At 43.2% G+C, this 16143-nt stretch overlaps 1 non-coding gene across 1 annotated transcript; it reads left to right on the top strand.

The window, feature by feature from the left end:
- The first annotated feature begins 3102 nt into the window (after positions 1–3102).
- Positions 3103–3184, top strand: TRNAL-AAG (transfer RNA leucine (anticodon AAG)). Its single transcript has one exon. It is a non-coding gene; the product is annotated as a tRNA-Leu (tRNA).
- Positions 3185–16143: the final 12959 nt, after the last annotated feature.

Here is a 16143-nt window from a genome sequence, read left to right as displayed (position 1 = left end):
TTGAGCCAACAGAGGAAAGATTAGTTAAATATCTGGATACAAGTCATATGTTTTGTAAAATGGTGCCCCAGAGTCAATGTACAAACAAATCCCTGATAACTTCGTTGCTCATGCATAATAACATTTGTATTTTTGTCTAATTAGTTATACATTGTTTTCTGCAACTTATATCATTAGCAAATTTCTGATTTAAATAAGTTTGAACATCTGTATGAGGTAGCGTGGCTGAGCGGTCTAAGGCGCTCCAGTCTCTCTGGAGGCGTTTCAAATCCCACCGCTGCCATTATTTATTTGGATCTAATTTTTACCAAAAATTAGGAAACAGTTGAGGAAGTAAAGGGGATTGAGAATTTAGGAGACAGCGGTAATTCTATCCTATACTTTTGAACTACAAAAGGTGGAAAACCTGCGAATACTGAGATTTTAAGATTGGACTGTAGAAAGGCAGTTTTTAATGGACTCTGTAAAAAGGAAGGAAAAGTAGGATGTTCTAAAGGAAAGAAATGTCCAGGAAGGATGGGAGATTTTGCTAAATTAAATTCTCACTGCACAATCAGTAACAATCCCAAAAAGAAGGAAGAATAGAAAGCATTTATGGAGACCAGGAAGGCTGAATACTGAACTTAAAAGCTTGGTAAAAAGGAACAAAGAAATGATTATCAAACGAAAAGAAGGGTTCATATCTAAAGAAGAATATAATGCTGTCTGCAGGGAAAGGTGGGCTAGCGTTAGAAGAGCTAAAGCCAGTAATGAAGTGAGGCTTGCAAGAGAGACCAAAAGCAATAAGAAAGGATTTTGGAAGTAAGTCAAAAGTTAAAGAAAAGCCAAAGATGCTATAGGATTTTTAAAGGATGAAAAGGGTAAAGTGGTCAATAATGATGTTGAGAAGACTGAACTATTAAATTCCTGTTTTGCTTCTGTGTTCTCTAAGAAAGCAAATGTAACATCAAGTGATCTTCACTGTGCTGTAGAAGAAAAGGAACATGTGAGCAAGTCATACGTATGAATACGGCATATGAATAGTCATGTTGGCTTTAGGCATCAGAATTAACTACATAATTTACCATCTATGTTACATCCATGTCAGTTCAATCAATGATCAACCATTCTCAAAATTTGCCAAAATCAATCTTGGTCAAAAGACGTCTAACTGCTAGCTCATAACCCTGCTGCCTTTTTAGGATTATCAATACAGGATGAGTAGAGTGATTAGCAAACATAAACAGAGCCATGCTGCTTCTGCTGCTTTCCAGTAAGTCACCCTAGTGATGAACTCATAGCTACACTGCTCTGCACTGCTGTATAATGTCTTCCTTGCTGCTGCTTCTGATTATCTGTTACGTACAGGCAGCGGTGTAGGAATCCTTCATGTTTGAGTGTCCTGTATGTGGGAGATCATAGCAAGTAATCTATACCACCTAATTCAGTGATATCTAAAAATTAGCGGATGAGCCAACAGAGGAAAGATTAGTTAAATATCTGGATACAAGTCATATGTTTTGTAAAATGGTGCCCCAGAGTCAATGTACAAACAAATCCCTGATAATTACGTTGCTCATACATAATAACATTTGTCTTTTTGTATTATTGGATATAAAATATTTTCTGCCACTTACATCAAAAGCAAACTTTTGATATAAATAACATTAAACATATGTAAGAGGTAGCGTGGCTGAGCAATCTAAGGTGCTGGATTTAGGCTTCAGTCTCTCTGGAGGCATGGGTTCAAATCGCACCACTGCCATCATTTATTTGGATCTAATTTTTACTAAAAATTAGGAAACAGTTGAGGAAGTAAAGGTGATAGAGATTTTAGGAGGCAGCGGTAATTCTATCCTATTCTTTTGAACTACAAAAGGAGGAAAACCTGCGAAAACTGAGATTTTAAGATTGGACTGTAGAAAGGCAGTTTTTAATGGACTCAGTAAAAAGGAAGGAAAGGTAGGATGTTCTAAAGGAAAGTAATATCCAGGAAGGATGGGAGATTTTGCTAAATTAAATTCTCACAGCACAATCAGTAACAATCCCGAAAAGAAGGAAGAATGGAAAGCATTTATGGAGACCAGGATGGCTGAATACTGAACTGAAAAGCTTGCTAAAAAGGAACAAAGAAATGAATATCAAATGGAAAGAAGAATATAATGCTGTCTGCAGGGAAAGCTGGGCTAGCGTGAGAAGAGCTAAAGCCAGTAATGAATTGAGGCTTGCAAGACAGACCAAAAGCAATAAGAAAGGATTTTGGAAGTAAGTCAAAAGTTAAAGAAAAGCCAAAGATGCTATAGGATTTTTAAAAGATGAAAAGGGTAAAGTGGTCAATAATGATGTTGAGAAGACTGAACTTTTAAATTCCTATTTGGCTTCTGTGTTCTCTAAGAAAGTAAATGTAACATCAAGTGATCTTCACTGTGCTGTAGAAGAAAAAGAACATGTGAGCAAATCATACGTATGAATACGGCATGTAAATAGTCATGTTGGCTTTAGGCATCAGACTTAATTACATAATTTACCATCTATGTTACATCCATGTCAGTTCAATCAATGATCAACCATTCTCAAAATGTGCCAAAATCAATCTTGGTCAAAAGAAGTCTAACTGCTAGCTCATATCCCTGCTGCCTTTTTAGGATTATCAATACAGGATGAGTAGAGTGATTAGCAAACAAAAACAGAGCCATGCTGCTTCTGCTGCTTTCCAGTATGTCACCCTAGTGATGGATTCATAGCTACACTGCTCTGCACTGCTGTGTAATGTCTTCCTTGCTGCTTCTGATTATCTGTTACGTACAGGCAGGGGTGTAGGAATCCTTCATGTTTGAGGGTCCTGTATATGGGAGATCATAGCAAGTAATCTATACCACCTAATTCAGAGATATCTAAAAATTAGTGGATGAGCCAACAGAGGAAAGATTAGTTAAATATCTGGATACAAGTCATATGTTTTGTAAAATGGTGCCCCAGAGTTAATGTACAAACAATTCCCTGATAATTACGTTGCTGTTGCATAATAACATTTGTCTTTTTGTCATATTGGATATAAAATATTTTCTGCCACTTACATCAAAAGCAAACTACTGATATAAATAACTTTAAACATATGCAAGAGGTAGCGTAGCCGAGCGGTCTAAAGCGCTGGATTAAGGATCCAGTCTCTCTGGAGGCGTGGGTTCAAATCCCACCACTGCCATTATTTATTTGGATCAAATTTTTACCAAAAATTAGGAAACGGTTGAGGAAGTAAAGGGGGTTGAGAACTTAGGAGGCAGCGATCATAGTATTCTATAATTTTGAACTACAAATGGAGGAAAACCTGCGAAAACTGAGATTTTAAGATTGGACTGTAGAAAGACAGTTTTTAATGGACTCAGTAAAAAGTAAGGAAAGGTAGGATGTTCTAAAGGAAAGAAATGTCCAGGAAAGATGGGAGATTTTGCTAAATTAAATTCTCACTGCACAGTCAGTAACAATCCCGAAAAGAAGGAAGAATGGAAAGCATTTATTGAGACCAGGATGGCTGAATACTGAACTTAAAAGCTTGCTGAAAAGGAACAAAGAAATGAGTATCAAATGGAAAGAAGGGTTCATATCTAAAGAAGAATATAATGCTATCTGCAGGGAAAGCTGGGCTAGAGTTAGAAGAGCTAAAGCCAGTAATGAATTGAGGCTTGCAAGAGAGACCAAAAGCAATAAGAAAGGATTTTGGAAGTAAGTCAAAAGTTAAAGAAAACCAAAGATGCTATAGGATTTTTAAAAGATGAAAAGGGTAATGTTGTCAATAATGATGTTGAGAAGACTGAACTTTTAAATTCCTATTTGGCTTCTGTGTTCTCTAAGAAAGTAAATGTAACATCAAGTGATTTTCACTGTGCTGTAGAAGAAAAGGAAAATGTGAGCAAGTCATACATATGAATACGGCATATGAATAGTCATGTTGGCTTTAGGCATCAGAATTAACTACATAATTTACCATCTATGTTACATCCATGTCAGTTCAATCAATGATCAACCATTCTCAAAATTTGCCAAAATCAATCTTGGTCAAAAGAAGTCTAACTGCTAGCTCATATCACTGCTGCCTTTTTAGGATTATCAATACAGGATGAGCAGAGTGACTAGCAAACATAAACAGTGCCATGCTGCTTCTGCTGCTTTCCAGTAAGTCACCCTATTGATGAACTCATAGCTACACAGCTCTGCACTGCTGTATAATGTCTTCCTTGCTGCTGCTTCTGATTATCTGTTACATACAGGCAGGGGTGTAGGAATCCTTCATATTTGAGGGTCCTGTATATGGGAGATCATAGCAAGTAATCTATACCACCTAATTCAGTGATATCTAAAAATTAGCAGATGAGCCAACAGAGGAAAGATTAGTTAAATATCTGGATACAAGTCATATGTTTTTGTAAAATGGTGCCCCAGAGTCAATGTACAAACAATTCCCTAATAATTACGTTGCTGTTGCATAATAACATTTGTCTCTTTGTATTATTGATTATAAAATATTTTCTGCCACTTACATCAAAAGCAAACTTTTGATATAAATAACATTAAACATATGTAAGAGGTAGCGTGGCCGAGCATTCTAAGGTGCTGGATTTAGGCTTCAATCTCTCTGGAGGCATGGTTTCAAATCCCACCGCCACCATCATTTATTTGGATCTAATTTTTACTAAAAATTAGGAAACAGTTGAGGAAGTAAAGGGGATAGAGATTTTAGGAGGCAGCGGTAATTCTATCCTATACTTTTGAACTACAAAAGGAGGAAAACCTGCGAAAACTGAGATTTTAAGATTGGACTGTAGAAAGGCAGTTTTTAATGGACTCAGTAAAAAGGAAGGAAAGGTAGGATGTTCTAAAGGAAAGTAATGTCCAGGAAGGATGGGAGATTTTGCTAAATTAAATTCTCACAGCACAATCAGTAACAATCCCGAAAAGAAGGAAGAATTGAAAGCATATATGGAGACCAGGATGGCTGAATACTGAACTGAAAAGCTTGCTAAAAAGGAACAAAGAAATGAATATCAAATGGAAAGAAGAATATAATGCTGTCTGCAGGGAAAGCTGGGCTAGCATTAGAAGAGCTAGAGCCAGTAATGAAGTGAGGCTTGCAAGAGAGATCAAAGGCAATAAGAAAGGTTTTTGGAAGTAAGTCAAAAGTTAAAGAATAGCCAAAGATGCTATAGGATTTTTAAAGGATGAAAAGGGTAAAGTGGTCAATAAAGATGTTGAGAAAACTGAACTTTTAAATTCCTATTTTGCTTCTGTGTTCTCTAAGAAAGCAAATGTATCATCAAGTGATTTTCACTGTGCTGTAGAAGAAAAGGAAAATGTGAGCAAGTCATACATATGAATACGGCATATGAATAGTCATGTTGGCTTTAGGCATCAGAATTAACTACATAATTTACCATCTATGTTACATCCATGTCAGTTCAATCAATGATCAACCATTCTCAAAATTTGCCAAAATCAATCTTGGTCAAAAGAAGTCTAACTGCTAGCTCATATCACTGCTGCCTTTTTAGGATTATCAATACAGGATGAGCAGAGTGACTAGCAAACATAAACAGTGCCATGCTGCTTCTGCTGCTTTCCAGTAAGTCACCCTATTGATGAACTCATAGCTACACAGCTCTGCACTGCTGTATAATGTCTTCCTTGCTGCTGCTTCTGATTATCTGTTACATACAGGCAGGGGTGTAGGAATCCTTCATATTTGAGGGTCCTGTATATGGGAGATCATAGCAAGTAATCTATACCACCTAATTCAGTGATATCTAAAAATTAGCAGATGAGCCAACAGAGGAAAGATTAGTTAAATATCTGGATACAAGTCATATGTTTTGTAAAATGGTGCCCCAGAGTCAATGTACAAACAATTCCCTAATAATTACGTTGCTGTTGCATAATAACATTTGTCTCTTTGTATTATTGATTATAATATATTTTCTGCCACTTACATCAAAAGCAAACTTTTGATATAAATAACATTAAACATATGTAAGAGGTAGCGTGGCCGAGCAGTCTAAGGTGCTGGATTTAGGCTTCAATCTCTCTGGAGGCATGGTTTCAAATCCCACCGCCACCATCATTTATTTGGATCTAATTTTTACTAAAAATTAGGAAACAGTTGAGGAAGTAAAGGGGATAGAGATTTTAGGAGGCAGCGGTAATTCTATCCTATACTTTTGAACTACAAAAGGAGGAAAACCTGCGAAAACTGAGATTTTAAGATTGGACTGTAGAAAGGCAGTTTTTAATGGACTCAGTAAAAAGGAAGGAAAGGTAGGATGTTCTAAAGGAAAGTAATGTCCAGGAAGGATGGGAGATTTTGCTAAATTAAATTCTCACAGCACAATCAGTAACAATCCCGAAAAGAAGGAAGAATTGAAAGCATATATGGAGACCAGGATGGCTGAATACTGAACTGAAAAGCTTGCTAAAAAGGAACAAAGAAATGAATATCAAATGGAAAGAAGAATATAATGCTGTCTGCAGGGAAAGCTGGGCTAGCATTAGAAGAGCTAGAGCCAGTAATGAAGTGAGGCTTGCAAGAGAGATCAAAGGCAATAAGAAAGGTTTTTGGAAGTAAGTCAAAAGTTAAAGAATAGCCAAAGATGCTATAGGATTTTTAAAGGATGAAAAGGGTAAAGTGGTCAATAAAGATGTTGAGAAAACTGAACTTTTAAATTCCTATTTTGCTTCTGTGTTCTCTAAGAAAGCAAATGTATCATCAAGTGATCTTCACTGTGCTGTAGAAGAAAAGGAACATGTGAGCAAGTCATACATAAGAATACGGCATATGAATAGTCATGTTGGCTTTAGGCATCAGAATTAATTACATAATTTACCATCTATGTTACATCGATGTCAGTTCAATCAGTGATTAACGATTCTCAAAATTTGCCAAAATCAATCTTGGTCAAATGAAGTCTAACTGCTAGCTCATATCCCTGCTGCCTTTTTAGGATTATCAATACAGGATGAGTAGAGTGATTAGCAAACATAAACAGAGCCATGCTGCTTCTGCTGCTTTCCAGTAAGTCACCCTAGTGATGAACTCATAGCTACACTGCTCTGCACTGCTGTATAATGTCTTCCTTGCTGCTGCTTCTGATTATCTGTTACGTACAGGCAGGGGTGTAGGAATCCTTCATGTTTGAGTGTCCTGTATGTGGGAGATCATAGCAAGTAATCTATACCACCTAATTCAGTGATATCTAAAAATTAGCGGATGAGCCAACAGAGGAAAGATTAGTTAAATATCTGGATACAAGTCATATGTTTTGCAAAATGGTGCCCCAGAGTCAATGTACAAACAAATCCCTGATAACTAGTGTTGAGCCACCCCCATAGTGTTCGAGTTCGGTTCGGTTCGTCGAACACCCGTGTGTTCACCGAACTGTTCGTCGAACTGTTCGTCGAACACCTTCGAACACCGTTAAAACCAATGGCAGGCAAACAAAAACACATAGAAACACATAGAAAACACCTTCAAAGGTGTCCAAAAGCTGACAAACTGCTCAGAAGACACAACTAACACATGGAAAAGTGACAAGTACATATAGTCATGCGAAAAGAAAAGAGGTGGAGGAGTAAAAGGAGGGGGAGACACAGATATAGGCATGTCATGCCCTTCTAAAATCCAAAAAGCGAGAAGCCGACACGGCCAGTCCGCTCCTGCCCGTGCCACCTCCGTGTCGCCGGGTTTGTGCCAGAGCCGCGGTGAACCCTGATGGCCAGCCCCCCTCTCCCAATACTGGTGCCTGTCCGCTGGTGGGTCGAGCGAGCCCCCCTGTGGTGGAGGCAGCTCTAAGCTTTTTAATTTAAATTGTCTCTCTAATTTGAATGAATACACTTTAAATCCATTTACAAGGATCTATTGGAGGGCAAGTCTCATGCCAGCAGCCGCGTAATTCCAGATCCAGTAGCGTCCACTAAAGCTGCTGCAGTTAAAAAGCTTTTATAAGGATCGAGCTCGGCTGTCCACCGCAAGGCATCCTACTGCCAGTCCCAGCCCCTATGCCTTGGGGTGCCTCCTGATGCTCTTCACTGAGTATCCCATGGTCCCGAAGCATTTCCTTTGAAAAAATTAAGTGTCTAAACTACAGGTGGTGTAGCTTGCTTAACAGCCGGGATAATCCGCTGACTAGCAGACACTGCTACTAGGCACAAAGTATTTCCTGGGCTAGATGCAGTTAAAAATTTGTAATTAGATACTCTCGTTGGATGCTGAGAAAGCATTCCATAGAGTCTCCTGGCACGCCATATATGATTCTCTTAAAAAGCTTGGGGTAGGGGTCTAGGGGACCCTTTTATAGCCAAAATCACGGCCCTGTATCGCAATACGTCACCTAGGCTGAAGATAAATGGAACTGTAGCACCCTGAGGACTCGTTTGCTACAGACGTATTGCACCTCACCCAGAGGTGTGATATCTCACTCTCAGGTAAGGATGGAGTGTGGATCAGGACCCCGACACCTGCATGCATTACACCACATTGCCATGGGGCAGGGCGACCAATATGCCCCTGAGATGGGCACGACAGTCCCTGTCCCTGGCTGGAGTGGGGGGAGGGAACACTCAGGAAGGGGAACCCTGTAGTGCAGGAGCAGGGAGGAAGCAGTTCCTGGGTGCATTGAGAAGGGAGTATAAAAGGTGGGCACCATCTTAGTTCAGTGCAGAGAAGCCTGAGCAGAAGTGAGAGGGAGCAGGGGCTCTGCATGAGCTCTGCTCCAGAGGCGGGCCTAGTAACAGAGGTCCAGGCCTGGAAGAGGGAGAAGGAAGGAAGAGGAGCGGAGAAGGCTCCAGGAACGAGGAATGAAGGGATCCCAGGGGTGCGGACGGGCGAGTCGCCACCACACGCCCGAATCCACCTGCGTGGAGGGGTCAGGCCAAAGGGGGAGACCGGTCCCCGAACTAGTGGAGGCAGGAAACGACCCTCAGCTAGAAACCGGAGGCTCTGACATTTTATGTGGCGCAGCCCCTCGCTACACCCGCTAGGAAGGCACCACATAGGGTGAGGGAAACTGGCGCCAAGTTTACCAAGAGGAGGCCCGAGGCAGCCGGACAGAAGTGTTGGTAAGAAAGGCCAGACAAAGGACACACAAAGGGGGTCCTGTGAAGTGCTCCAAAGTTATCTGGGAGTTGTCTGAGCCCCTCACCTGGTGAGCACAGTACGACGTGGGCAGCCGTTACCTGCAGACGTGGTCTGGATAATAAGAACTGTGAGTAAATGCCCTGGACTGCATCACTGACTCCGTGTCGTTACTGCTGCTGCCCTGCACCATCACCCCCATCCTCCGCACACACTGCCCTGAGGCTATACTCCTCCCGTGGGGAGTTATGCTACGCTCTGCTGCACCCACAACACCAGCCTCAGCGGTCTGCCCTGTAGCGGCGGTTCACTCTGACCGCAATCCACGGGTGGCGTAGTCGGACATTTAAACATCAAAACCACATAAATAGTTCCGCCACTGGTTTGACCGCCCTGAGCCACGGAACCGGGTCGCCGCCACGAAGACTACAACCACCAGCATCCACCAAAAAGGGTCCGGCTCCGGGTGTCCCAAGGCCCAGGGGGTGCGTCAGAACATTTTCATCACCTTTCACAATCACCAATGGGACAAAGCAGGGATGTCCTCTGTCCCCTCTCTTATACATCCTAGTGACGGAGCACCTGCTCTCATCAATTCGCCATAACCCCAATATTAGGTGGATTGAGGTGGGAGGCACCGAGTACAAGTGCTCTCTATTTGCTGATGATGTCCTAGTATATATCACTCAATCACATATATCCATCCATGCTGTTATGGCTGAAATAGATCACTTTGTTACATGGTAATATTTTAAAATCAATGCAGCGAAGTCTGAGGCCCTCGATGTCTCCCTCCCCAAATCCATATAGGATTCCATCCAGTCCAACTTTCCCTTTGCCTGGCCCTCACAGGGTATCAAATACTTAGGAATTCCTATTCATAGAGACCTCTCCCATCTATGTTATCTTAATTTTGGGCCCTTTATTGAACAATTCCATACAGACCATGGTTGGCAAGTTAGAACTGTAAGATTCACTACGTGAACCGCTGGTGTTTTGTGGAAAAGCACATGTACACCGCGTTCCAAATTATTATGCAAAAAGTGTTTAGGAGTGATAAGGGAAGAATTTGTTTGTTTGTCAGTTAAACTCATTGATGGTGATGTGTGTCAGGGCTCTTTATATCACTGTAAGCAATTGCAGACACCTGTGCTAATTAGTTTGGCAGGTGTGTCCAATGAAAGGCAAGACTACTTAAGAAGTCTCTCTCACATTATTAAGCAGCCTACATTTTCTGCCAAAATGGGAAAGAAAAAGGATGTGTCGGCTGCTGAGAAGCAACAAATTGTGGAGTGTTTAGGTCAAGGCATGACTACAATCAACATTGTGCGATGATCAGGATGAAGTGTCTTGGCAATCAAGAAGTATGTAGCTGATTCACAGTACACACGTGTGCGTGCTGATAAGGGCAAATTGAGGACTCTTTCCTACAGGCAATTACGTCAGGTTGAAAGAGCAGCGGCAAAAAACCTTGTCATAGCAGCAGACAAGTTTTTGAAGCTGCTTGTGCCTCCAACGTCCCCCGAACAACAAGATGCAGGGTCCTTCAGAGGTTTGCAGCTGTGCATACGCCATCCTGTTGACCTCCTCTATCCACTTCACACAAGCAGAAACGGCTCCAGTGGGCCAAACATTACATGAAGACTGATTTCAAAACTGTTTTGTTCACGGATGAGTGCCGTGCAGCGCTCGATGGTCCAGATGGATGGAGTGGAGGATGGCTGGTTGATGGACACCCCACGCAAACACGGCTACAGCGCCAACAAGGAGGAGGTGGAGTAATGTTTTGGGCTGGAATCATGGTGAGATAGATTGTCGGCCCCTTTAGGATCCCTGAAGGCGCTAAAGATGAACTCCATAATGTATGTGGATTTTCTCAAACAGCACTTCCTGCCATGGTTCAAGAAGAAGAACCGTGTATTTCACAGCAAGATCATTTTTCTGCATGATAATGCACCATCTCATGCTGGTCATGATTACTTCGAATTCTGACAATATGAGGGTCATGCTGCAGGTAGTGCAGCAAGAAGGCACTTATGTGTCTTGCGCATCTCGGAGCCCCAAAATTATTTTCCGGGCTAGATGCAGCCAAAAATTATTTTTAATTTTAAATCTGGTGGAGCTTATTATAGATGGCCTAATAGGATCAGTGCTGCACACTGCTACAAAGCCCAAATTATTTTCCAGTCAAGATACAGATAAACATGATTAGTAATTTGAAAGCTTAAAACGGTTGGTAGGGTGATTTTAAACAATCATCAAGCTTTTACTCTCCCCAGGATGACACAGGGGTAGAAAAGTCGTTTCGGATCCATGATTTGTTCATCTTTATGAACGTGAGTCTGTCTACATTATCAGTGGAGAGCCGCGTGCGCTTATCTGTCAGCACACCACCAGCAGCGCTGAACACACGTTCAGACAGAACGCTGGCTGCGGGGCATGACAAGATCTCCAAGGCGTAAGTGGCTAGCTCCGGCCATTTATCCAGATTGGAAGCCCAAAAAGAGCAAGGGTCCAGTGACACAGTCGTGGCTTCAATGTTTACTTGGAGATACTCCTGTACCATCGTCTCTAGGCGTTGACTATGTGTCAGACTTCTTGTCTCATGTGGCCTTGCAAAGGATGGGCTAAAAAAGTGGTGAAATGATTCCGCAAAATTGATGTTACCACCAGATACTGTGGTTCTGTTACGGTTTGAGTGCTGAACACTTGACGGTCCCACGGTTGGCAAGTTGGAACTGTGAGATTCACTACGTGCACCACTGGTATTTTGTGGAAAAGCACATGTAAGATTCTGCAACAGTCTCTGCTGATACTCCTGCATGCGTGCATCCCTTTCTATGGCAGGAATAATTTCTGCAAATTTACTTTTGTACCGGGGATCTAACAGTGTGGCAACCCAGTAGTCAGGATTATTTCTAATTCTCACAATTGGAGGGTCATGTTGCAGGTAGTGCAGCAAGAAGGCACTCATGTGTGTTGCGCATCCAGGAGCACCAAGTCCCTGTTGTGTTGGTGGCGAGGTAACAATCATGCTTCCTTCCTCTGTCCTCTCCCCCCAACCTCGCACAACAGAAATGTGATCAAGGTCTCCCTCATCTGATGAGTCTTCCATCAGTTCGTCCTCCACTTCTTCCTGGGCTCCTGCACCTTCCTCACTAGTTTGGCTGCTACCATGCGCCCTGGTAAAACCATCTCCCCCACCCTCACATGCCTGCCGCCTTGGTGCTGCCGACCGTCTGGACCTTGCAGATGTTAGCCCTTCCGCATACAACTCCTCCTCCTCTACTTCCTCCACCTCCTCTTGTGCCACCACCTGACTCCAAATTCTCTTTAACATGTGCTCCAGCATGTAAATCACCGGAATAGTCATGCTGATAATGGCATCGTCAGCACTAAACATCTTCGTCGCCATTTCAAAACTGTGCAGAAGGGTGCATAGGTCCCTGATCTGAGACCACTCCTCCAGCGTGATTTGCCCCACCTCTGAATCTCGTTGGCCCAGGCTATATGTCAGAACGTATTGCACCAGGGCTTGTCGGTGCTGCCACAGTCGCTGCAACATGTGCAGAGTTGAATTCCACCGGGTAGGCACATCGCATTTTAGCCGGTGAAGTGGCAGGCCCAATGACTTCTGTAGAGATGTAAGTCGCTGAGCTGCGGGATGCGAACGGCGGAAGTGAGCACACAGCGACCGTGCCCTCTGCAGAAGGCCATCTAGTCTGGGATAGTGGGCTAAAAATTGCTGGACAACCAGGTTCAACACGTGAGCCATACAAGGCACATGTGTGACATTGCCCCGGCGAAGGGCCGCACCCAGGTTTGCAGCATTGTCGCACATGGCCTTCCCTGGTTTCAGGTCCAGTGGAGACAACCATTCATGAAATTGGTTCTCCAGAGCTGACCACAACTCCTCAGCTGTGTGACTCACATTTCCCAGACATTTCAATGTAAAAACCACCTGATGACGTTGAGCCCTACTGCCAGCATAGTAAGGAGGTGTGCAGGATCCCTTCTGCGCAGTTAGAAAGCTTGTGGCATGACCAGACAGGCTTTGGGTGCAGGTGGAAGACCGAGAGGAGGTTGAGGAGGCAGAAGCAGTGGAGGAACTTTGACATAAAGAGGATTGACGCACAACTCGTGGGGACGGCAAGACTTGGACAGCAGCCCCTTGTCCTGCTGTCACCATAGTTACCCAGTGCCCAGTCAGCGACATGTAACGCCCCTGTCCATGCCTACTCGTCCAAGTGTCTGTGGTGAAATGCACCCTGTCACACACAGAGTTTCTCAAAGAAGCGGTGATGTTGTGTGCGACATGCTGGTGGAGCGCAGGCACACCTTTCTTTGAGAAGTAGTGCCGACTGGGCATCTGGTACTGGGGCACTGCGACGGACATAAGGTCTCGAAAATCCTCTGTGTCCACCAGGCGGAAAGGCAGCATTTCTGTAGCCAAGAGCTTGCAGATGGTGAAATTCAACCTCTTAGCTTTCTCATGGCTAGGAGGATATGGTCTTTTACTTGTCCACATCTGAGGGACCGAGGGCTGGCTATTGTGCTTAGACGGGGTTGATAAGGGTGTCCCGGGCAAACTGCCGGTCTGTGAGGAAGATGCAGGCGGACATGTTAGGTTGCCTTGATCCAAAGGTGGTGCTATCGATGTCGGACAGTGCTCAACACCAGCTGCTGTTACCACCTCCAAAGAAAATGATGACCTGCCAATCACGCTGGCTGTTGCGGGTAAAGAGGTGGCAGGTCTGCGCCCCAAAGCAGGTGTGACTGCTGTCCCCCCAGTCACAGAGGATGAAGAGGCCGCGGATGCACAAGATATGGCAGACGGTGGTTGGCCCGGCCGGCTAGGCCGCATTGTAGCACACTGAGCTTCCCACTGAAACTTATGCTTCATGTCCATGTGCCGGTTCATGCATGAAGTACTCAAACTATGTATTTTTTGGCCTCTACTTAGCTTTTGCTGACAAATGTTACAGATAACACGAGTTGGGTCATCTTTATCGATCTGAAAAAATGCCCAGGCTATGCAAGGCTTAGCACCCATGCGACCTGAAGAGCCACCACGACTTGTGGTGAGAGGCAGAGTTGTGTTTGAGGATGCAGTTGTTGACATGCTTCCAGTACTACGTCTCTGTCCAGGAAGGCGCAACCTGACCTCGTCATCACTAGCATCTTCCTCCACCTCCTCTGCTGACCTCATCTCTTGGCTGACTGTGGGTTGACAGTAAGTGGGATCTCCAACCTCATCATCATCACCCTGTGTGTTATCACACTCGTCGTCCTCAGAGCCAACATGTTCCTGCCCTGACAAAAAACTAAAGTTGTCGCTCCAATCAGGTATTTGAGTCTTATCATCGTCTTCCTCATTGTCTCCACCAACAGGAGTTACAGTTTGGGAAAGAGGGTCTACATTATGGTCAGAACCTTCTGCGTCTGGTCGTGGATCCGACTCATAAAGATTCTGGGCATCAGTGCAGATCATTTCCTCGTCTGGATTCACAGAAGCGCTGGAGTCGACCTCTGATTCCCAGGCTATAGTATGAGTAAACAGCTCTGCAGACTCAACCATCTGTTCTACCTCATACTCAGACGGGCAGCTGGAGATTTGGGAGCTGTGAGGAAGCAAGTGCGATTTGGGTGACACCTTTGAGGACTGGAGTATTTGTGATGTTGAAGTTGATGTGGAGGAGAGCCCACTTAAAGGAGCACTTGATATCCGTTGAAGCACCTGCTGTTTTTGTGCCTCATCTGGAATTTGTAGCGATTGGCGTGGCCGTAAGAAAGGGATCTTATCACATTGTCCGCTAAAAGAAGTAGACATTTTAGTTTGGCTGGAAGATGGTCTTTCTTCTGCAGATGTTACTGTTGCTTTAACACCTACCCCACGGACACAACCTTTTTTCCCCTTCCCAACACGCCTATTCCCCTTTCCACCAGCAGCAGGCCTTTTTCCACTCATTTTGGTGGTTAACTAATTCACAACTCTGGAGTTGTTTGCACAAAAAAACAATGGATGGTAACCGAGCAGAGCTGAGTGGCCAAACTGTGGTATTAGGCCAAAACTATTGGCTGGGTTAGATGCAGAAAAAAATATATTCAGTTTGCAACCTGATGGAGGTCAGTATAGATGGACTAATAGAGAAAGTCCGACACACAGCTACAAGGCCAAATATTTTTTCAGAGGTAGATGCAGAAAAAAATTATATTCAGTTTGCAACCTGATGGAGGTCAGTATAGATGGACTAATACAACAAGTCCCACACACTGCTAGAAGGCCAAACATTTTTTCAGAGGTAGATGCAGAAAAAAATATATTCAGTTTGCAACCTGATGGAGGTCAGTATAGATGGACTAATACAACAAGTCCCACACACAGCTAGAAGCCCAAATATTTTTTCAGATATACTGTAGATGCAGATACAAATTATTTTTAATTTGCAACCTGATGGAGGTCAGTATAGATGGACTAATACAACAAGTTCCACTCACAGCTAGAAGCCCAAATATTTTTTCAGAGGTACTGTAGATGCAGATACAAATTATTTTTAATTTGCAACCTGATGGAGGTCAGTATAGATGGACTAATACAACAAGTCCCACACACAGCTAGAAGCCCAAATATTTTTTCAGAGGTAGATTCAGAAAAAAATATATTCAGTTTGCAACCTGATGGAGGTCAGTATAGATGGACTAATACAACAAGTCCCACACACAGCTAGAAGCCCAAATATTTTTTCAGAGGTACTGAAGATGCAGATAAAAATTAGTTTTAATTTGCAACCTGATGGAGGTCAGTATAGATGGACTAATAGAATGATGCTATGCCCAAAAGATTTTACTTCACTAGGTGCAGTAAAAAAATTGGTATTCTATACACAGGTGGTATATCTTGCAGCACAGATAGGCTACTCCACTGACTAACACACTCTGCATTAGGCCAAAAAGGATTAGCTTTGCTAGATTCAGCCAAATGCTGTGAAAAAAACTTGCACAGCACTGGCACAGACCTGCCTGGCAAAAACTGATAGGAACTGATG

The sequence above is a fragment of the Phyllobates terribilis genome, unplaced genomic scaffold (genome assembly GCF_046119375.1).
Source record: "Phyllobates terribilis strain yellow unplaced genomic scaffold, ASM4611937v1 Scaffold_11__3_contigs__length_659146591, whole genome shotgun sequence".
Taxonomy (NCBI): Eukaryota; Metazoa; Chordata; class Amphibia; order Anura; family Dendrobatidae; genus Phyllobates; species Phyllobates terribilis.
This window is presented reverse-complemented; position numbering and strand designations above follow the sequence as displayed.